An 18645-nucleotide genomic window follows, 5' to 3' on the forward strand; every position below is an offset into this window, starting at 1 on the left:
AGTTTTTTTTCACTATAAAATCCAAATTTTTAGTGGGAAAAAAACGTGACGTTTTTTAAGATTTATTATACCCTGAGGATGGAAAAAGTCTGAATCCGAAAATCCTGCATTTCAAACCTACCGAGGTTATATATAAGTCAATGGGAGAGGTCCCTATCCTATTTGGAAGTTTCTGCGGTCGGCGCTGGAAATAGTCGAAAATCCAACTATTTCAGACTTTTTGGGCAAAAATTTGAAAAAAACAAGCGAGTCGTGAAAAAACTCCTAAAAAATCATTTGGATTTTCGATAGATTTTTTTGTGTTTGTTTCCAATCCGATTAAATTGTGTTTTTTTAAATAATAAATAGGGTGCAATTGGTTTGTAGATTATAGTTTGGATGGACTTTTTTTTATAAAAATAAGGCATCTAATAGGAAAAATTCATACAATTCAGGTTTTCGATTTATTTTTTGACCCAACCTTTTTGAGTTATTTTATTGATAAATAAGATATCATGGATGGGAGTTTGATCAAGCTTGGTTTAATAAAAATATTAGAAACATTATTAAATAACCCCCTTAGTATATGCAAACATTTCCCTTTTAAAGCAGGAATATAATTAAAAAAAATGCACTGTACTGAAATCTAAGCTGCTCTGCATAAGGAATATTTCCACATCTTTCTTTGGGATGTTTGTTCCTTATGGAGATTTCAGTTTTATATTGACTGTAGTTGATTGATAATGATATAGAATTATTGACTGTAAATTATCTACCGCATTTCAATATTTTTTAAACTTTCATGAATCTGAGTCATGTTTCTGGCCACCTCCACTAAATTTTGTTCAAGCTTTTAGTGAAGCATATACAAGTGTACACTATCCTGACTGTCTTTAGAGAAGGTTTAGTGGGAGGTTATAAATAGCAATGTCTCTTGTGGGCTTTTAAGACTATAGATAAGATCCCTTCTCTGGGGCTGTTATTGAGGGGAAACTGTTTTTACAAAATATGAAGCCAACTAAATTTGATATTTGTGAGTCAACAGGAGAGGTAGGTATTGAGCATTTAGTTGATGTGTATTTTTAATAATCCAAACATGTGGCATTTCTAATTACCTCCCACTATTATGCTGCATGCCTTTTGTATGAATTTTGGTAACTGTTAATAAGCAGTGTGTGCTGTTGGACCTTTATTGAATGCTCATAGGATTGTGTTTGAATATGTAAGCAAACTGTGAGATTTTAGAACCTGAATGAGCAGATTTGGAAGGTCATCCGACCTAGCACATCTCACTCTGTGGTCTGTCCACTTTTCTCATAAAGGAATGCATTCAGTCCTGTGTTTTTACTTGCTTTTGTTTGCGGGCAAATAGTTTAAAGCTGCTGTATTATTACTAAAAGCTTCATGAGGTTATACTCATTAAAGTAGGGGAACCTGTTCTGAATCCCACTTTTTTTGCCTTATTCTAGACCAGAGTTTTCAGAATTTTTTGTTTCAAGCACTCCCTTTAACGTCATACATTTGTGATTCCTTTGGTTAAGAAAAAAACTACAGATATTTCAAAACACTGATGTTATTTACCATTTAGCCATAGTTCAAATAATATATAGAGCAACCCAAACTTCACCCTAGATTACCTTTGGGATGGGCCTCCATTATTATACAGGAAAGCTAAGAGACATTCTCCACAAAATCAACCTAACCTTCAGTTTAGCCATAATGCTTTCAGAAGTAATTGAGGTATAGCAAATTATGCTTTTATGGAGACAAAATCGCTCTTTTAGACAGTAGTGAGTAAAGCTAATGGCAAATTGGTGATTAATAGGTAACAAAAACAGAGGATTGAGGGGAACCTACTGCTTTGAGCACTGTGTACCATATGATTTATACTTAATAGGACTGGAAAAGCTAACATGAGACTTTCTGATGAATGTATGTGGGGGTGGTGAGGTCTGTGCAGCAATAACATGGGGGGTTCCATGTTGTGACCATAACTCATTTTAACCTATATAGGCACAATATATAATACATATAATAAATCATGTGTGAGTAGGCTCCTATCTTGTCCTTTTGCTTTGATCTAGCCATGTTATTTCACTTAAAATCTGATATCCTTTGCATGTGTGTAGTATAGTGTAAGTTCAACAATTATTTACTTGGAAATATTTTTTTTTTTTTTTTAATTTCGACTGTTTGCAGTTTAGCAGCAGTTAGTGGGCTGACGTTTTACAATCCTGGGGCTTAATTTGATACAATAAGGGGGTTATTTATTAAACTCCGAAAAACCTGAAAAATTTGTGTTTTTTGGTATTACATCCGAATTCTTAGTGGAAAAAAAACAACACAAATTTTTCAGGATTTATAATGCCCCGAGGATGGAAAAAGTCTGAATCCGAAAAGCAGGCATCTCAGACCTGCCGAGTTTTCATATAAGTCAATGGGAGAAGTCCCAAAGATATCTTGATCTGCGTTGGATTTCATGCAATAATCTGAAGATTTCTTGCTTTTCGGGTACAAATCTGAAAAATTAGAGTTTTGGGATGGAAAATCCAAAAAATTCAAACTATTAGTTTTTTTTCACGATTTTTTAAGGTTTTTTTCCCGCACATAAAATTTTCGGGAAAATGTATTGATTTGGTCGGCGTATTTTACAAAAAATACTGAGATAAATTCGGACTTTGATAAATGGGCATCCCCGAGTTAAACTGCAGCATTGCAGTTACCTATAGCAATCAATCTGATTTTCGCTATCATTTTCTAAGATGCAAAAGACTGATCAAAACCAGCAGCGTATTGGTTGCTATTGGCAACAACATTTGTGCATGATTTAGCACCTGTGTTAGTAAATCATTTCTTGGTCTAAAAGTCTGTTAATAAGAATGTCACATCTTTAATAGAGATGATGTAACTAAAAAACTAAAGCATCACAGGGTTTAACTTAGATGACCCACCTGTGTTCAAGCTGGGAAATTCTATCACAGATCTTACCTATCATTCCTATGTCCAACTTTGCAATGTTTGCACTCTGAGCACTATCCACAACATTGTACGAGAAGGGCATTGGATGGGTGGAGGGGGAGTAAAAAAGCTTGAAAATTCTTTACCCTTAGAGCAGGTTCTGCAAAACTGCCCAGAGGGTTCACACACAGATTACACACACAAGATTCCAGCACATTATTCACACGCTACTGCTGAAGGCTCTTTATTTCTGTAGTTATTATTCTGTTAACTGTTCGCTGTAACTCCTGTCAAAAGCCACACTTAGTCTGAGAAACCCTAGACATCACAAATATATATTTAAAGGAAAGCATTTTTTTATTAACTACTCATACTTCTGCCAGCCACATATTGATATGGTTTTATTTTTTCGAGAAGTCAACATTTGGAACAGTGGCCTAAGACAACAATTGCAGATGAAATCCCTGTAAAACGCATGAGGCTGTATTTCAGTCAATACTAAATTGTAATCATGGCTGTCTGGATCACTTAAGTTAGAGAAGATACTGTAAGAGTGATTAAAAGAGTGATAAACTGCACACCACTCGTTCAGCAAGCAGTTACTTGCTTAGACAGGTATAGGATCTATTATCTGGAATGCATGGAACCTGGGGTTTTCCAGTTAAGGAATCTTTCCGTACTTTGGCTCAGGGCAGGTGGTAAGTACAGGAGCCCATTTTGGCTCGTGTCAGCTTCTACTTTCTAACTTGCCCATCTGAATGGCATGCAAGTTAGGGTGCAGGAGCTCCTATATGCTAACAGGCCATCATGAATACAGCCCTTACAAATGTAGACAGCACTGTATTCATGGGGGCGGGAGCAGGTCTTTGTTCTCCAAAACTGGGGGGGCGAAGTAGCAGATTACACCAGTTTTTTGCACTTTGGACATTTTGCCTTCCCTGTTGTAAATTCAGTGTTCTCCTCATGTATATGCAGGTTAACTTGTACCTGATAAATCTGAAAAATATGGTGTGTATGTAGTGTGAATGTGATGTGTTGGAACTATACAAATAAAGAATAAATAAGAAATATCACTTTTTTTGTTCTTATCTCTTGTGAAAGTTGTGGGGGGCGGGGGTATTATACCCCCATCCCTGTCAAAGTGGGTGAGTGGGTGTTGGACTTGTGTGGATTTCTTTAAATCAGTGAGAACTGGATAAAGAAAGATGGACACCAATTAGAATGAAATATGCAAGTGGTGATTCCACTGGAAAGAACCTGACCTGGATAGAATCGACACATTGCTGTGGAGTGCCTGTGGCAAGGATCTGGCTGGGAGGTTGTGTGAAACCCGACAGTGGAGTAACAGGCAAGTAAGAGATTATTAAGAAACTGTATTACTTGAGGTTCTAGTGTAAGAGCTGTACTGTGCATGGAAGAGCTCTGTGATAAGATCTGTTCAAAGTCAACTATAATGAAGCAATAAAACCCTGCTAAGTTAGCATTAGTGCTAGTGGGAAGTTCCATTTGAAAGTTTTTAAATAATTGTGTTGTGAAGCAAAGCTTTTAATCATACTGCACAGGGTTACATGCTCAGAACTAGATTTGACCATTGTAATTTAACATCGCTGCCTGAGAAACACATGTTTACTGGTGGGACTGATTTAAATGTGTACTGCTTTGTGGCAGGAAATGTATAAAGGTCCAGAAGGTAATAGCAAAAGATTGTATAGGATTTTTTTTTTTTTACCATTGCAGTGAGGAGGAATTCGATTCTGTTTTTTTTGGTGGTTCCCTTGGGAGGACGGTATATTTGACACAGTTTTAGAAAGGGATGATGAAATGGTTAAACATCTCAATAAAGCAGGAAAAGCCCCCATTTGGGCATAGACGGAATTCCTGGACAGGCTGGGACAACAACTGCAGAGCCCTCTCTGACAAGCAGGAATCACAGCTACTAACACCCTTTCATTGCTGTGCCAAGCACCACTACCTGTGTTCAAGCAGCTACCCTTCTGTAAATAGTCGTCAATGCTGAAATCTAGATTTACTGCCACTATCAGTTGTTTGGTCCATGCTGGAAACTGTTTACTGTATGTTATTTTGTAATTATCGTTCACTTATAAATAGTTATACTCAGTTTAATAGGCTATACAGTATCCTAATTATCTGCAGCTCTTTACAGACAATGCCTGGTACCTTATTCTCTGAGCCACTTCAGAACATAAAAGTATTTTAAATTACATGGGGTGCTTGTAACTGATGTTAAAATGTTTTTCACTCAGAAACATGCTGCTGAAAAGATTTTAGAGGATTGCTAAGCACTCCCTGCAGAAAAAGCAGCATCCCCTTTCAACTAGCATAATATTTGCAATACTATCGCTTTGAAATAGTTTGAATGAAAACTTGTTTACACAGCCATGATTGGAGGTCCAGTTTGGTAGCTCAGCAACATCAGGAAGGCCACAATTTGCCCAGCTCTGATTTTCTGTCCTTTTCAGGGACAGATCCAGACATTGATAATGTTATATCTAATATTGCAAAAGTTCCTAATCACACATTTCTGCGGCTAGGCTGGTTGCTGTTGAATATACACTTGATTTAAGATCATTTGAAAATGTTAAGATAGCAGAATGCTTGATGACCGTGGTGTTTTTACAGCAAAGAAATAATAAAAAAAATCTTAACGGGGAAGATAGATACAAGGGAATGGCATGAACTCCAGTCTGTTTAACCTAGAGCAAGACTGGAGTCCACCTAGGACCAAATTGTTTTCTGCTGTGAGGTTTCATCAAATTTGCTTAAACCGTATGTCCTTTTGCCACCAAATGTCATAAATGTTTCTTATTATTGCATAACTGATGGGTTTTAATTGTGTTTACTTCCATTCATTTTTTTATGTGGATATAAAAATAAATACAGTATCTATACAGCGAGACATTCTCGCGTTCTATATGTTAAGTTACTTGGTAACCAAAGTGTTGTGAAACTGCAGATCCTTTTCTCTTTCTTTTTTTTCTCTTTGTGGAGGAAGAATTCTCTTGACGCCTGTTAGACCTTAATTTAAAGGTATAATTAAACTTGAATGTAGCATCATAAACAAAAGATAAACAATACAGCATGCACATTCCCTGCTGCTTCATAGCTGTATAAGCCAGCTGTTTTTGGCCTAGTGCTTTTTGCTGTGTGCTCTGCTTAGTTTTGAACTCCATGGATACAGTCCAGCAGAGCTGCGTTCCTGCACACACACAACACTTTCACAATCGGTTTTCATCACTCGAGATTATTAAATTCCATTGAATGCAAAAGATGTGGCCTAGCAGGGGATTGCTATCAGGATAACACGAGATTTTAACATTACATTTCTTGTGAGATGGGCAATCTTTTTTTCTTTTGTTTGATGAAGTTGTGAGTGGGGAAAGAACCTATGGAATGAAATAGAATGTGTTCAGTGACCCTGAAAATGACCAGTTGGTAGTGATGGAAGAAAGACTGGATGGTGGTGTTAATTTCTTCTCTGGCTCAGGGTTGGGATATCCTCTGGATGATGTTCGTTAGTGAAGCTGAATGATTTCTATTGCAAGAGGAATAGCATGGGTTTAGCTGCCTGTTTTTTCAACTGATTTTGCCCATTAAACAAATGTAGTTTTATAGAGAGCTATCATGAAAATTTAATACAAGCTTTCTCATACTGAAGTAAGACACTTTCTAAATACAATCAATTAAAAATTCTGCATTGTTTCTGAAATAATCAACTTTATATTCACTATTCCTCTCTCAGCATCTGTTTCTCTTCATTCTGTCTTCATGCAGCAGTTGGGTGTCGGATGAATGATCCAATATATCTTATAGGGGGGCTCCTTTTCCTAGCAGATGCATTAGAGCTCACGCACATAACTTATTCCAATACAAACTAAATCTAACAAAACAACTGCCTTTTGCACAAATTCTGCATGTAGAGAGACATGATTTCTGGTGATTTTAATAAAGTGAGCTCTAATACATCTTCTAGGCAATTAGAACCTATAAGATATATTGGATCATTCATCTTACACCCAACTCCTGAATGAAGACAGAATGAGGAGAAGCAGATTCTGAGAGAGGAATAGTGAAGATACACGTGATTATTTCAGAAACGGTACAGAATTTGTAATTGATTGTATTTAGAAAGTTTCTTATTTCAGTATGCTGAAGCTAATAATACATTTTAATTGTCGCAATAGTTCCCCTTTAAGTATAAGCCCTGACTGTGGTTACTGTATGCACAAACTTTATTGTTTTATTACTCAAATGTCACTATAAGTTTGTGCTAAAGTAGTTGAGATATTTATTGCAAGAGCTGCCCATTGTGAGCAACTGGAATTTCCAAACTATGACACATAAGTACAACTGTCGCCTGAAAATGTAGCAATTGTATATGTGTCAGTTGCATAGTGTGTGTTGATTCCAGTTATCCACAGTTAGAAGTGACAAGCCCCAGTAGATTGTCTCAACTAGTTTTCAGTGAAAACTTCAGCACCTAGACAGTATAGTAAGACATTATCCTTAAAGGGGAAGTTCAATTTAAAATTAACTTTGTAGACATTATCTAGGCATATTTACAACTGATATTTAATTGTGTGTTTTGAATTATTTGCCTTTCTTGTCTACCTATTTCCATCCTGGAATTAAATCCTGTCTGGTTATTTGGTTCAGTGCTAGTGTCAGGTCCTTTATCCTGTTTGTAATTAAGGCTATTCCTGAATTACTGTACTATATGGAATGTACTGAAAACACTGCTTTATATAGTAGGGTTCTTAGTGGTATGTTATTGGTGAACTTTTTTCTTCCATTAAATCAGTCTACTTTATAAGTTGTCATCAAGAGTTATCTTATCAGTGTCTCTTTACATGTCTCTTAGCTACAACTTGCCACATCTTCCAACAGGCAAGAATTATTTATATTATTTATTTTTTATAATGTTTATACATTAAAAGCAACAATGCGCTACAATGGTTCAATTTAGGTGCTTGAAAAGAAAATATTATAAAAACTGTAGAGTATTCAACTTTCTTGGGCTCTGAGTTGTATTAAAATGAAGGGCCCCCAGCAGCTTGCCCACCCTTTCCTAGTCACCCCAATCAATCAACTTTTTAAGTGTGATCTCATTACTTGAAAATCTCTACTTAGCATTAAACTGCAAGTGAAGTGGGAAGTTTGTCATGTTTGAAAGTCCTGTTCTTTTTGAGGTAACAGCATTCTCCTGAGGTCTAGGTGCACATGATTGCAGATTAAATTAGATTGCAGTTATCTGTCATATAAAGAAAGTGGAGTATGGCAGGTTATGCAGAGCCTGCAACTGCATTAATGGCTGGATAGGGCAGAAAAACTGCCGGACCCTGGGCTGCCAGCTCCTGTGTCTTTAGTAAACTGGTCATCAAAATGTCAAATACATTCTAGTCCTTTTTAACTGGGTGAAATATACTACTGTTATAAAGAAAATGCTACACAAAAAGATCAGTATACACAACCATAGAATGACTATAGGATAGTAAGGTATTATCACATTGTGCATATATTTCTGAATATATATGTTGTATAACCAAAAAAAGGCTTGTGAGACGAAACAAAATTATATTGTAATGAAATGATTATTTATTTCATTTATTATTAAATATTATTTATAAATTATTATTTATTTAATTTATTATAAACTATTATTCATTTATTTATTTAATGTATAATTAAATATTATTATTAAATTATTATTAATTTATTCAAGAGTGACTAAAATGTTCAGGTTTTCTGATAACTATAACTTAAACATTTATTTTAATTCAGTGTTTTTGCCTTAGAAATCAGTTGGGGCTCATTCCAACTGCCCTTTTTGTTGTCTTTGCTCAGCTACTGTACAATACCTCCATTACTATTCATTAGAGATGTCTTTATTCACACACACAGTCCAGTACATAGCCATGGATATTCCCTTATTGCTGTATGCTCTATCATGTAGAGTGGACGCATTGGTTTCCCCAGGTGGGGTTTGTTACTAAAAGCTGAGAATAGATGCATTAAAGGAGGAGGGAGACTTTCATGATCCCATTAGCATAAGAGTGGGTAAATTATTCATGCAGCATGAGAGTTCAGGGGGTGGGGGTGGGAGTACAGTTAATGCACAGCATTTTCAGATATATCCCTCTCTACTCAAGATCCTTGTTCCCAGATTTACAGGAATGCTCCTAAACAGACATGTCTGGCCAGGACCCAGATGGTGATAAAGTGATCAGTACTTGATAATGGGGCCCAGGCTACCAAGCCTATGCTATTTCCGATATATATTTTTATGCATATGGATACATATCAGAATTAAAGAAAATGATAATAAAACTAGTCAATGTAAAATGAATTGAGACTTAAATTCATAGGGCATTTTGGGGGTGCCTCTGATGTTTCATGTGAGATGGTTCACATTGGTCCTAGGCTCCAATGTGATTGCAGCATGCTCCAATGTCAATACAGCTGTAAGGGTCCCCCTACTTAATGGTACTACCAAACTGCAGATTTACCACTGTTTGGTATGCTTACAGGAAAGTCATGAGTCGTATATGATGGAGGTTGCCAGCCACTTCTTTCTTAATTAACTTAGTTTGTACCTGTCCTAGACTCAAGCATTCTAGGATGGGCTATCGATCAGAAAAACTATTTAAATTCAGGTGCTTTATATTGGGAGACCAGCTGTGGCTATGTTATGGCTCTTGTGTTTAAGATAGGAAGGATGTGGGTGGCAGACGTTAGTCACTGCACATTCTTGAAATCAGATGACACAGTCTCAATGGAAAATTAGGAAACAAGAAGTAAATAGGAAGAGGGAATGGCCCAGACGCCATGCTTATCACTTCCAGTGTATGAAGGATAACAGCTAACTCAAAGAAGGTCTGCAGTTTAGGAACACGTCCGCATGATCTTAGGGTAGGAAGTAGGGCTACTGCTGCTGACAAAGGATTTTATTTTCATGTTAGGGCTGTTTAGAGTTCCAAAAGTTAGTTAGGTGGCCTATGGAAGTCATATTCAACACACTGCCCACAATCCCATCAGATTAAAGTTGGTCTGTGCAAACAAAATATACAGCTAAATAAATCCTATCACCTTCAGGCTATGTAAATGCAGACATTTATTTGTGTTTTTAAATGCCTTCAACATATATATGTTAAAGCACACCTTGAAAGCATGACAACCATATACATATGGCTCCTGCATGAAACCCATATGCATACTGCATATGCATGTGTAGTATTGTGTCTGCATTTGAAATGTCCAAGATTTTATTTATTGTGCAGTAAAATGCATATGCATCTATACAAAGCCTTACCTTGATAATATACTATAATATACTGTAGTTTTTTATATTGTTTCATAGACTATATTACACTAAAGTATTGGCTGTTCTATAATGTTTTATAACCTCTCATATGCTGAATTTTTTGAGAGCAAAAGTGAATTCAAAAAGTATTTTTCACACAGACAGGAAAGGGTTATTTGCTTGGGATTTCAGGAATAGCACTATTGTGCTTAGTTGTCATCACCCCTTTCCTTGCAGGCACCATTCATGTGGCAACCAGTTCCCTTCCTGTCACCCGATACAGTGCCTGACGTTATTAGTCTTTTTTGGTACTTACATCCCAAAATAATAAGACCACAACAATGCAATAACACTACTGGCTAATATTATAATAACAATAATAGTGCACAAAATATGGCCATTATAATAAACTGTAGTACAATAAATATGTGCTAATCAAGTGCTCGAAAGTACATGGTATGTAAACTGCTCACTGATAATCCAATGTTTACAAACATAGCATTTATTTTATTGCTTTATAAGGAGCGGCTGGCCATGCTGATTCTTGTCATCAATTTTAGGCCCCACGTTTGGTCATTAGCTTCTCAGCTTATTATTTAACACACATTTTGGTTTTTCTACTATTGTAGGGGCAAAAGCTTAGTAACTCATAGAGAACAGCCAGAAATTAAGTTTGATTGGTAAAAGGCAGGTTAGATAAAATCAGATCTGTGGTTTTCTGCACTTGTGCACCACTAGTAAATGAGCCTGCATTGTCTCTGAAATGGTCTGAAATGTCCTTAATATATTTCTGATTAAATATTGACTGTGCTATCAATATGCTAGTCATTGTTATACCTTGGATGCTTGGAACTGTATCCACTCACTCTTTGGTATTGAAAGGGATAGTATTCCTGGAATGGTGATATAGACCAAATTACTGTGACATATCACTATGGCTGCCAGGGCTGTACTACTCTTCCTAAACATTATTGAATAATGAAATTATTATTGTCAAGGAAATGAATTCATTCTAACTGTGCGTTCAACACGAGCATTTATTGACAGACCCTTTCTCATGGAAATTCAGCTTGTCCTGTTTATGATTTCTTTGCACTGCCAACATTCCCTCTGAAATTTCTGTATTCTATCTCAGGGGCAGAAATGAAAACTTGTTCTCAGGAGATTACCTCGGCTTCCTGTCTCCTTTCAAACTCTACACTAACTTGTCTGTCTTGTTTTCCAAAGTCCCTGCTGACTTAACCTTTCACCTCACCACTGCCCACAAACCTTCAGGCACCTTCCTTTTCACCAAACTCAGCTCAGCAAATCTTTACTGAATTCATGCCTTTTATTTAAGACTTTGTCCTATACCAGCCTCTACATCTACTATCAGACGGTACAGGGCCAGTGATTCCTTGGCTATTGTTTTGAATCCTATATCCTTAAAAATATGTGTTTCTATCATTTCTCCTTGTTTTACAATGAAATAATATTGTTGCTTATTATCAGCCAAATATTTTAATTAAAATACCGACGGTAACAATACTCTACATGCCTATCCTGCAGTTCTCCAGGTGAGATAAACTACAGAATTACAGAATTTTATAACAACCTAATCACTAGTAACAACAGTCAAATATTAAAAGCTGTAAAGTATCCCAGGAAGGTGCATAAGACATAAGAATATCTTATCAGCCCCATGTGCTGTTAAACTGTGTTTCTCATAGAGCCAAAGGCCTATGGCACAAGTATTTTGCAGACTATCTTTCACTTAGCTGCTGGGAATTGAGGCTTATTTAGACTAAGAATTGTACTGACTCAATCTACCAGTTATAAGGAACCACCACAGAATCCCGTTAACTGTATGAAAGCATGAGACTGCAGAACCACGGGTTTCCTAAGCCATGTTAAGTGCAAAATATTTGGACGTAATTTATCACCACAATTTTTCTCCATTGATTAAAGCTACCGATCAGCCCTGCTGATAAGTACAGATAGAGCAATATTTAACTGGACATGTCACAACCTTTTTTTGCCACTGCAAAAGGCAGATAAATAATTGAAATAAACACCATTGATAAAACATGTCTATAAAGGTTTTCATGCATCCAAGTCATGTATGAATGACCTGGATGAATATCCACTTCTACTAGATATACCATTAATGAAACATTAAATTCTGCTTTATGGTTAGTTTCAGGGATATGGGAAATAGGGATAAATAAGCTTGTGTGAAAGACCTCGCTTAATATTACCTGTTCTTGTAGCAACAAAATCAAGAGTCATGGTTTTTACACTGACCCTGTTCATATAAGATCATGCTTAATTAAATATTAATTAATAGGGTCTCTTCACCACCTGCCCAACGATGCCATGTATCCTGTGCCTTTCAGAAATCCAATGAAAATTACAGCACTACAGAGACAATCTTTGCAGTCACTTCAGAAATGACATGGTCCTACAGTTGCTGCTAATGTTCAAAGCATCTCTCTAACCGCTAAATCACTGCCCCACTGAGATCTCTCTAATGCATGTAGATTGTGTTACAATCAATTACCTAGATCTTAAGTGTGTTCTCCTCTCAACGACTAACCGTCTGACCACTGCTGGTAGCCTTCCAAGAAAAGCCACATAGATCCATTCTTACATGTACCGTTTAAGCTTTATAGGCATCCCTATCACTGGGAAAAGGCACTTATGGGATAAAAATGTTAAGAGTGAGAGTCATGACCTAGGTAAATCTTTCTGCAGCCTCCTAGTACCAAATTTGCCATTTAAATCCGTAACTGTATGATTTATGAGCTGGAAAAAGCATAAGAAAAGATTGTAGCCTCCTGTACGTGATTTACTTAACTTGTAATTGCTTACTGTAATGACACAAGCTCCATATAACTACAAATATAACCATGCATTGTAAATGATTATGCTTCAAAGTTAAACAGAGTTAGCATTACCAACAACCACCTGTAAAGGAGATATTCACCATGATGTAAAGTGTCAAACTCTCAATTACCAAAATAAGCATTTTGTCTGAATTAGCAATGCTTATTTTGTAAATAGGAACACCAAAAACAGGAATACATCCCCTGTAATAAGGTTTGCACTGTACATGTTTCATGCTTGGAAACCCATGCAGATATTCTTTCTATGTGATCTCATGTGTTGGTAACCCTAACTAGAAGAGTCATTGTTTTATTATTCTACCACATTGTGAACAACAATGTAGAACTAACTGCCAGAGACTCATTTGCAGTAGGTAGGGGCACAAGTTTTGGCGGTCTAAAGGAATTCAGAGTAGTGTTCATTAGAGTCCATATCTTCCAACTTTTATCCCTGCTAGTCTACTTTGGTGCTGCACTCTTCAGTTGGAAAAAAGCAAAGCACAGACATTCACAAGGAACCCCTGTACTTTTCACCTGTGGACTACCAAACCCCTTGCATCCCCTGAACCTTCATTGTACACCTTCTTTGTTCACCTTTAAGTTAAGCAACTTTTCAATTGGCCTTCATTTTTTCTGTTATATAGTTTTTAAAAGATTTTCCTTATGACCCTTTCCGGCTTTCAAATGGGGTCACTGACCGCATCTAGATGACAAAAACTATGTAAGGCTACAAATTTATTGTAATTGCTACTTTTCATTACTCATCTTTAGTTTCAGACCCTTTACTCAAATCAATGCATGGTTGCTAGGGTAATTTGTACCACAGAAATGAGATTGCTGAAACTGCAAACTGGAGAGCCGCTGAATAAAAAGCTAAATAATGCAAAAACACATTTTCTGGTTGGCCTAGCTTGATCATCATGCTTCAAGAATATAGATTAGCATTTGTATAATTCTAAATCCTCTTGATCATGCTTGCTTCAAGTTTAGTGTCTGCATTAAATATGGTGGTAGGCAGTGCTATGTGTGAAGTGTTATCTTGACTTTCGCTCATTATATCATGTGACACATTCAAACAGAAAAATGTGTAAGCTGACATTTTCTAGTTTTAAAAGAACATGCAGTAGGTGGGTCGAGCCTTTGGCAAAACACTGCTATAAAAAGTTTGATAAATGAATGAATGGATTTGAGCATGCTGTCACTTGCATGGCCTGCAGGAGGGCAGCATGACTGCCTATGTGCTTTTTTTTGTTGGGGGGGGAGAATGAATGAAAGGTAAATTATGCCTCCTAGAATTGCCTCATAAGTCTATTTCCAACTTTTTGCCTTTTCGACATTCATTTTTCTACTGTTATCATTAATGCAGTGAAATGACAATGGCAAAATAACACATCCATGCAGCTTTCTCTAGTAGTATTGGGCTTCATACATATATTTTCCTTTTCTCTCAGCTTTAATTAGCTAAAGTCATATGCACCCATTGCAGTGTTTGCCAGTTACACTACATTACATGTTAACTGATGACACATAAATCCCTTCTTGTGTGAACTACAGCTTTCTGCATGGTTACCAGTTGTAGGGGCATATTTATTATGCTGTGCAAAACTACATTTGCCGAAAATACAGTGTGAATAGCTGTGTAAAATATCGCATGGTGTGTGGAATTATATGCCATGCAAACGCAAGATTTGCCGCCATTATTTTACATTGCTTCTGGTCGGAAGTCACTTGGAAAAAACGCATACAAATTTGACATTTTTTACATGGCGATGTGTGGTGTATTATCCCACTGTTTTTTACACAGCATAATAACTACACCCCATAGTGTACAGTAGTTTGCAACAGCTGCAGGGCCTTGTGAGTAATATCCCCACTCTAGGGTTACCGTCCCACTATACAATCAGCCCACCCGGGTTCGTGTTCCAGGCAACTTGCCAGCATTTTCAGGCATGACCTTATTTGCATTTAAGACCTGAAACAATTCAGTTTAGTGAAAGTGGCAGGAGGAGGCTGAGGATTTATAACCTACATGTTTATTTTAGATGTTGACTTGTGATGGAAATTGAGCTGTAACTGTCAGACTGTCAGAATAGGGCCCCGAAGTGTACATTAGACACTGTGTTCCTGATATCACAGAGAGGAGGCAGCTGATTGCAGGTAGGAGTTAATGTGTTTTTTTATGTAACTGGCAGCATTTATATCTGCTGAGCATTAAGAAGTAGACTTAAGAGTTTATTTTGCAGATCTGACTTGGTAAAAAGTAAATGGAAAATGAACACCTTTTTTGCATTTAAATTCTTGTGTCAGCCAGTTCATCAGAAAGGGGATGTAAGTTTCCAAGGCATGGGAGAGCGAGATGTACCAGATAAATAAAAGTTTGTTCTGCCCTAGATATGAGGTCTCTTTTACATGGGTGATAAAATGGCTATGCACCCCGGGGTCAGTAAATTGAAAGCAGGTTTAATAATACTAATAGGTGACAGTTACAAAATGGAAAAAAAATGTAGTGGTATGGGATTCATTATCCAGAAACCCCTCATCCAGAAAGCTCAGAATTACGGAAAGGCCACTTCCCATAGACTCCATTATAATCAAATAATTCAAATTTTAAAAAAAAGATCTCCTTTTTCTCTGTAATAATAAAACAGTACCCTGTACTTGATCCAAACTAAATTATAGTTGGATCCAGTTTATTGGGATTATTTAATGATTTACGATTTTCTAATAGACTTAAGGTATAAGTTCCAAATAACAGAAAGATCCATTATCCGGAAAACCTCAGGTCCCAGGCATTCTGGATAACAGGTCCCATACCTGTACTTGCTATAAAGGGCATTCCTTCATCTCCAAAATGACCGGCCGTGAATAACTTAACATGGTACTCACCAAAAGAATTATTGCACAGTCAATATGCAATAACTAAATGTCAGGTGTTATAACATGGGTGATGTTGACTCACCCTCATCTGAGGTCTGCGTCTTTCATAAAAACATTTTGATATCTGGTCTCAAACTTGGACTTTGTGTTTGGCCTGAGATGACCCATGTATACCCTCAAGTATGGGCTTTTCAGAAGCACATATCAAGCATATTTGCGCTAGATAGAACTGAGTTTTCCTGCCAGTCTCCATTCTTTCTAAACAGTATGAAAAGATTAGGGACAAAGGTGAGGTCACAGGTTAAGTCTGCAGGGGACGCAGAAACATGTCAGACATGTTTAGGAGACAGGAAGCTTGGGGAAGGTCTCCTGAGGACTGCTTTCCATTCCCCGTCTGAATCATCTACATGACATTGTGCAAACTCCAGGTTTCCAGACACAGAATATGTAGAAAATGGTCAGAACTCCCTTTGAATACTCTCAAACAGAAATGACTGTCTACCAAATATTTTGTCCCAGTCGTTCCAATTTTCAGGTTTCCTGTCCTGTGGATTGTAGGCTTCTGTCAGCTTTGAATGCATATCTGTGTTCACAGTTACAAGTTAAAAAATCATCCCCATGCCCCTCGCACAGATTTTATCATCTGGAGCTTTTATTTTTACTTCCAGAGTAATATTTATGGCTTTGTGCTACAAATGTAGGGCACTGTGTTGTGTCCCACAAGGGCATCTGAGTAGAGAAGTCTTTAAGGATTCCTCATGCTCCCCCCCCCACATTTCTTTTTTGTAGTCTTAGCACAAAATGCCTGCACACCCAAGCACTGATTTGTCTGTTAGTTGGGTCCCTGGGGCCATCCCACAGATTTCTGCTTCTCTGGAAGTTGCAGCTGTAAATCTAGGGGAAAAAAAAAGAAAAGAAAGGAATGTAGTTTGTAGGAATGGTTGTATACCTTTAGTTTGAGTTCAGAGCAGCAGCAGCTGCAATGCTAACTTTGTATGTGACAGTACAAAAGAGAGCAAGCTGAAAAGCGAGTCAGCAAGCGTCAGGACAAAAGCAAGGATCGGCTAACACAGCAGCACAGCAACACATGGCCTGACTAATTTATGAGCAAAAAACTGCTCTTCCCTGGGCAAACCAAAGCTGGGAGGCTGCTGCAGATCTAGGAAGTTTTCATTGACTCCTCCAGCATCACTGCAGCCACGAGAGATCATTTTCAGTTTGAACTATATCAGGGTCTACGCTTAATCAATACACTATTGGAAAAAGAATTAATTACTAAAGCAGAATAAAACAGCTGCATTTTAAACGAAGGATCCATCACTCCTCTAATCTTTCAGTTACAGAAGCCACAGCAAGGTTCATTTTGGCTCTTATAATGAGGAGCTCTGAGAATTTCCCTATCAGTTCTCTTAGGATTATGTATTAAGTTTATTCTCTCCCTGCTGTTTTGTCAGGAGTACAACTTATTTCAACATGCTAAATGGGGCGGGGGAGAAAGCAGGGCGTTAACATACAAGAATGTCAGAGAAAAGTGCTGGTGTTTATGTAGGGAGCAATGGACTTTATCAGTCTCATTTTGCTGCGTCTTTCTTTTATCACTGGTAATATACTTATTATTAATTGTCACAATATTCTTTTTCCAGAAGATGATAGGCCTTCCAGGGAAATTTTTACATCTTGTATTAAATATAGAAAATGATTGTGCAATGATAGGCTTTCCAGGCGAAGTTTTACATCTTGTTTTAAATATAGAAAATGATTGTGCAAACACAAGAACAAATTTTACGATGGTATTGGGGAAAGACTGGCAGAAAAAGACATGAGAATTCGGCATGATTGCACATAGACTGTCTTTGTTACTATGCATAAACGCATTTAATTCTGGGATCTGGGGTATATTTGGGTGCTGCATAATACTCTAGGGTGTACAAATATAACGATTGTCCAATTGTTATGTATAATGTCTATGAAATTCATTGTCTATCTATAAAATTAATAGTCTACCTAGAAGTTCATGTCTATCAAATTCATATGAAATGTCAAATTCCTGTTCCCACTGGCAAAGTTACATCGTAACTGTAATAGTAAGTGCAGGTTTATGGCACATTTCTGCATTACAGACAACAAATAACTCATTAAAACGCATGCTCTTTTTAATGCATCCTTATTATATAGTATTACAAAGAATCAAGCACATATAACATCTTTAACGATGGGCGTTTTACCAACTGGGACACTTGGGTACTAATATATTACTAATGAGTTCCACTCTTCTATTCCAGGAATATCAGCGAATACTTAGAAATAAATGAAAATCTGCATGTCTTGGCACCTTGCCCCACAAGGTACGCCCTCTTTGCCACTGTACACTTACAGTCTCAGACTTTAAAAAGCTCATTACCATTCAGAAATCCGAGGGTGATATTGGTGAGCTTGCAGTAACTCTAGGTTGGCAAGCACTTGAAAGGGTTTTAGCTAATTCTTGGAGATATCCATTTTTGCTCTCTGCGTGAAAGGGAGGCGGTCTATAGCAAATTGGTGCAGTTTGCTCTGCTAATTTTCATGCTCATTCCAATTAATTTAACACAACCCAGATTCCTTCCTCAGGCTCATCCTAATTAGCCAGGCAACACCTAGGACAAGTTCTGT

At 37.1% G+C, this 18645-nt stretch overlaps 1 protein-coding gene across 6 annotated transcripts in view; it reads left to right on the forward strand.

The window, feature by feature from the left end:
- LOC108699226 (homeobox protein Meis2) overlaps window positions 1–18645 on the forward strand; it is a 110703-nt gene that overhangs the window by 20977 nt on the left and 71081 nt on the right. The window lies entirely within an intron of this gene.

This window comes from Xenopus laevis, chromosome 8L (genome assembly GCF_017654675.1).
Source record: "Xenopus laevis strain J_2021 chromosome 8L, Xenopus_laevis_v10.1, whole genome shotgun sequence".
NCBI lineage: Eukaryota > Metazoa > Chordata > Amphibia > Anura > Pipidae > Xenopus > Xenopus laevis.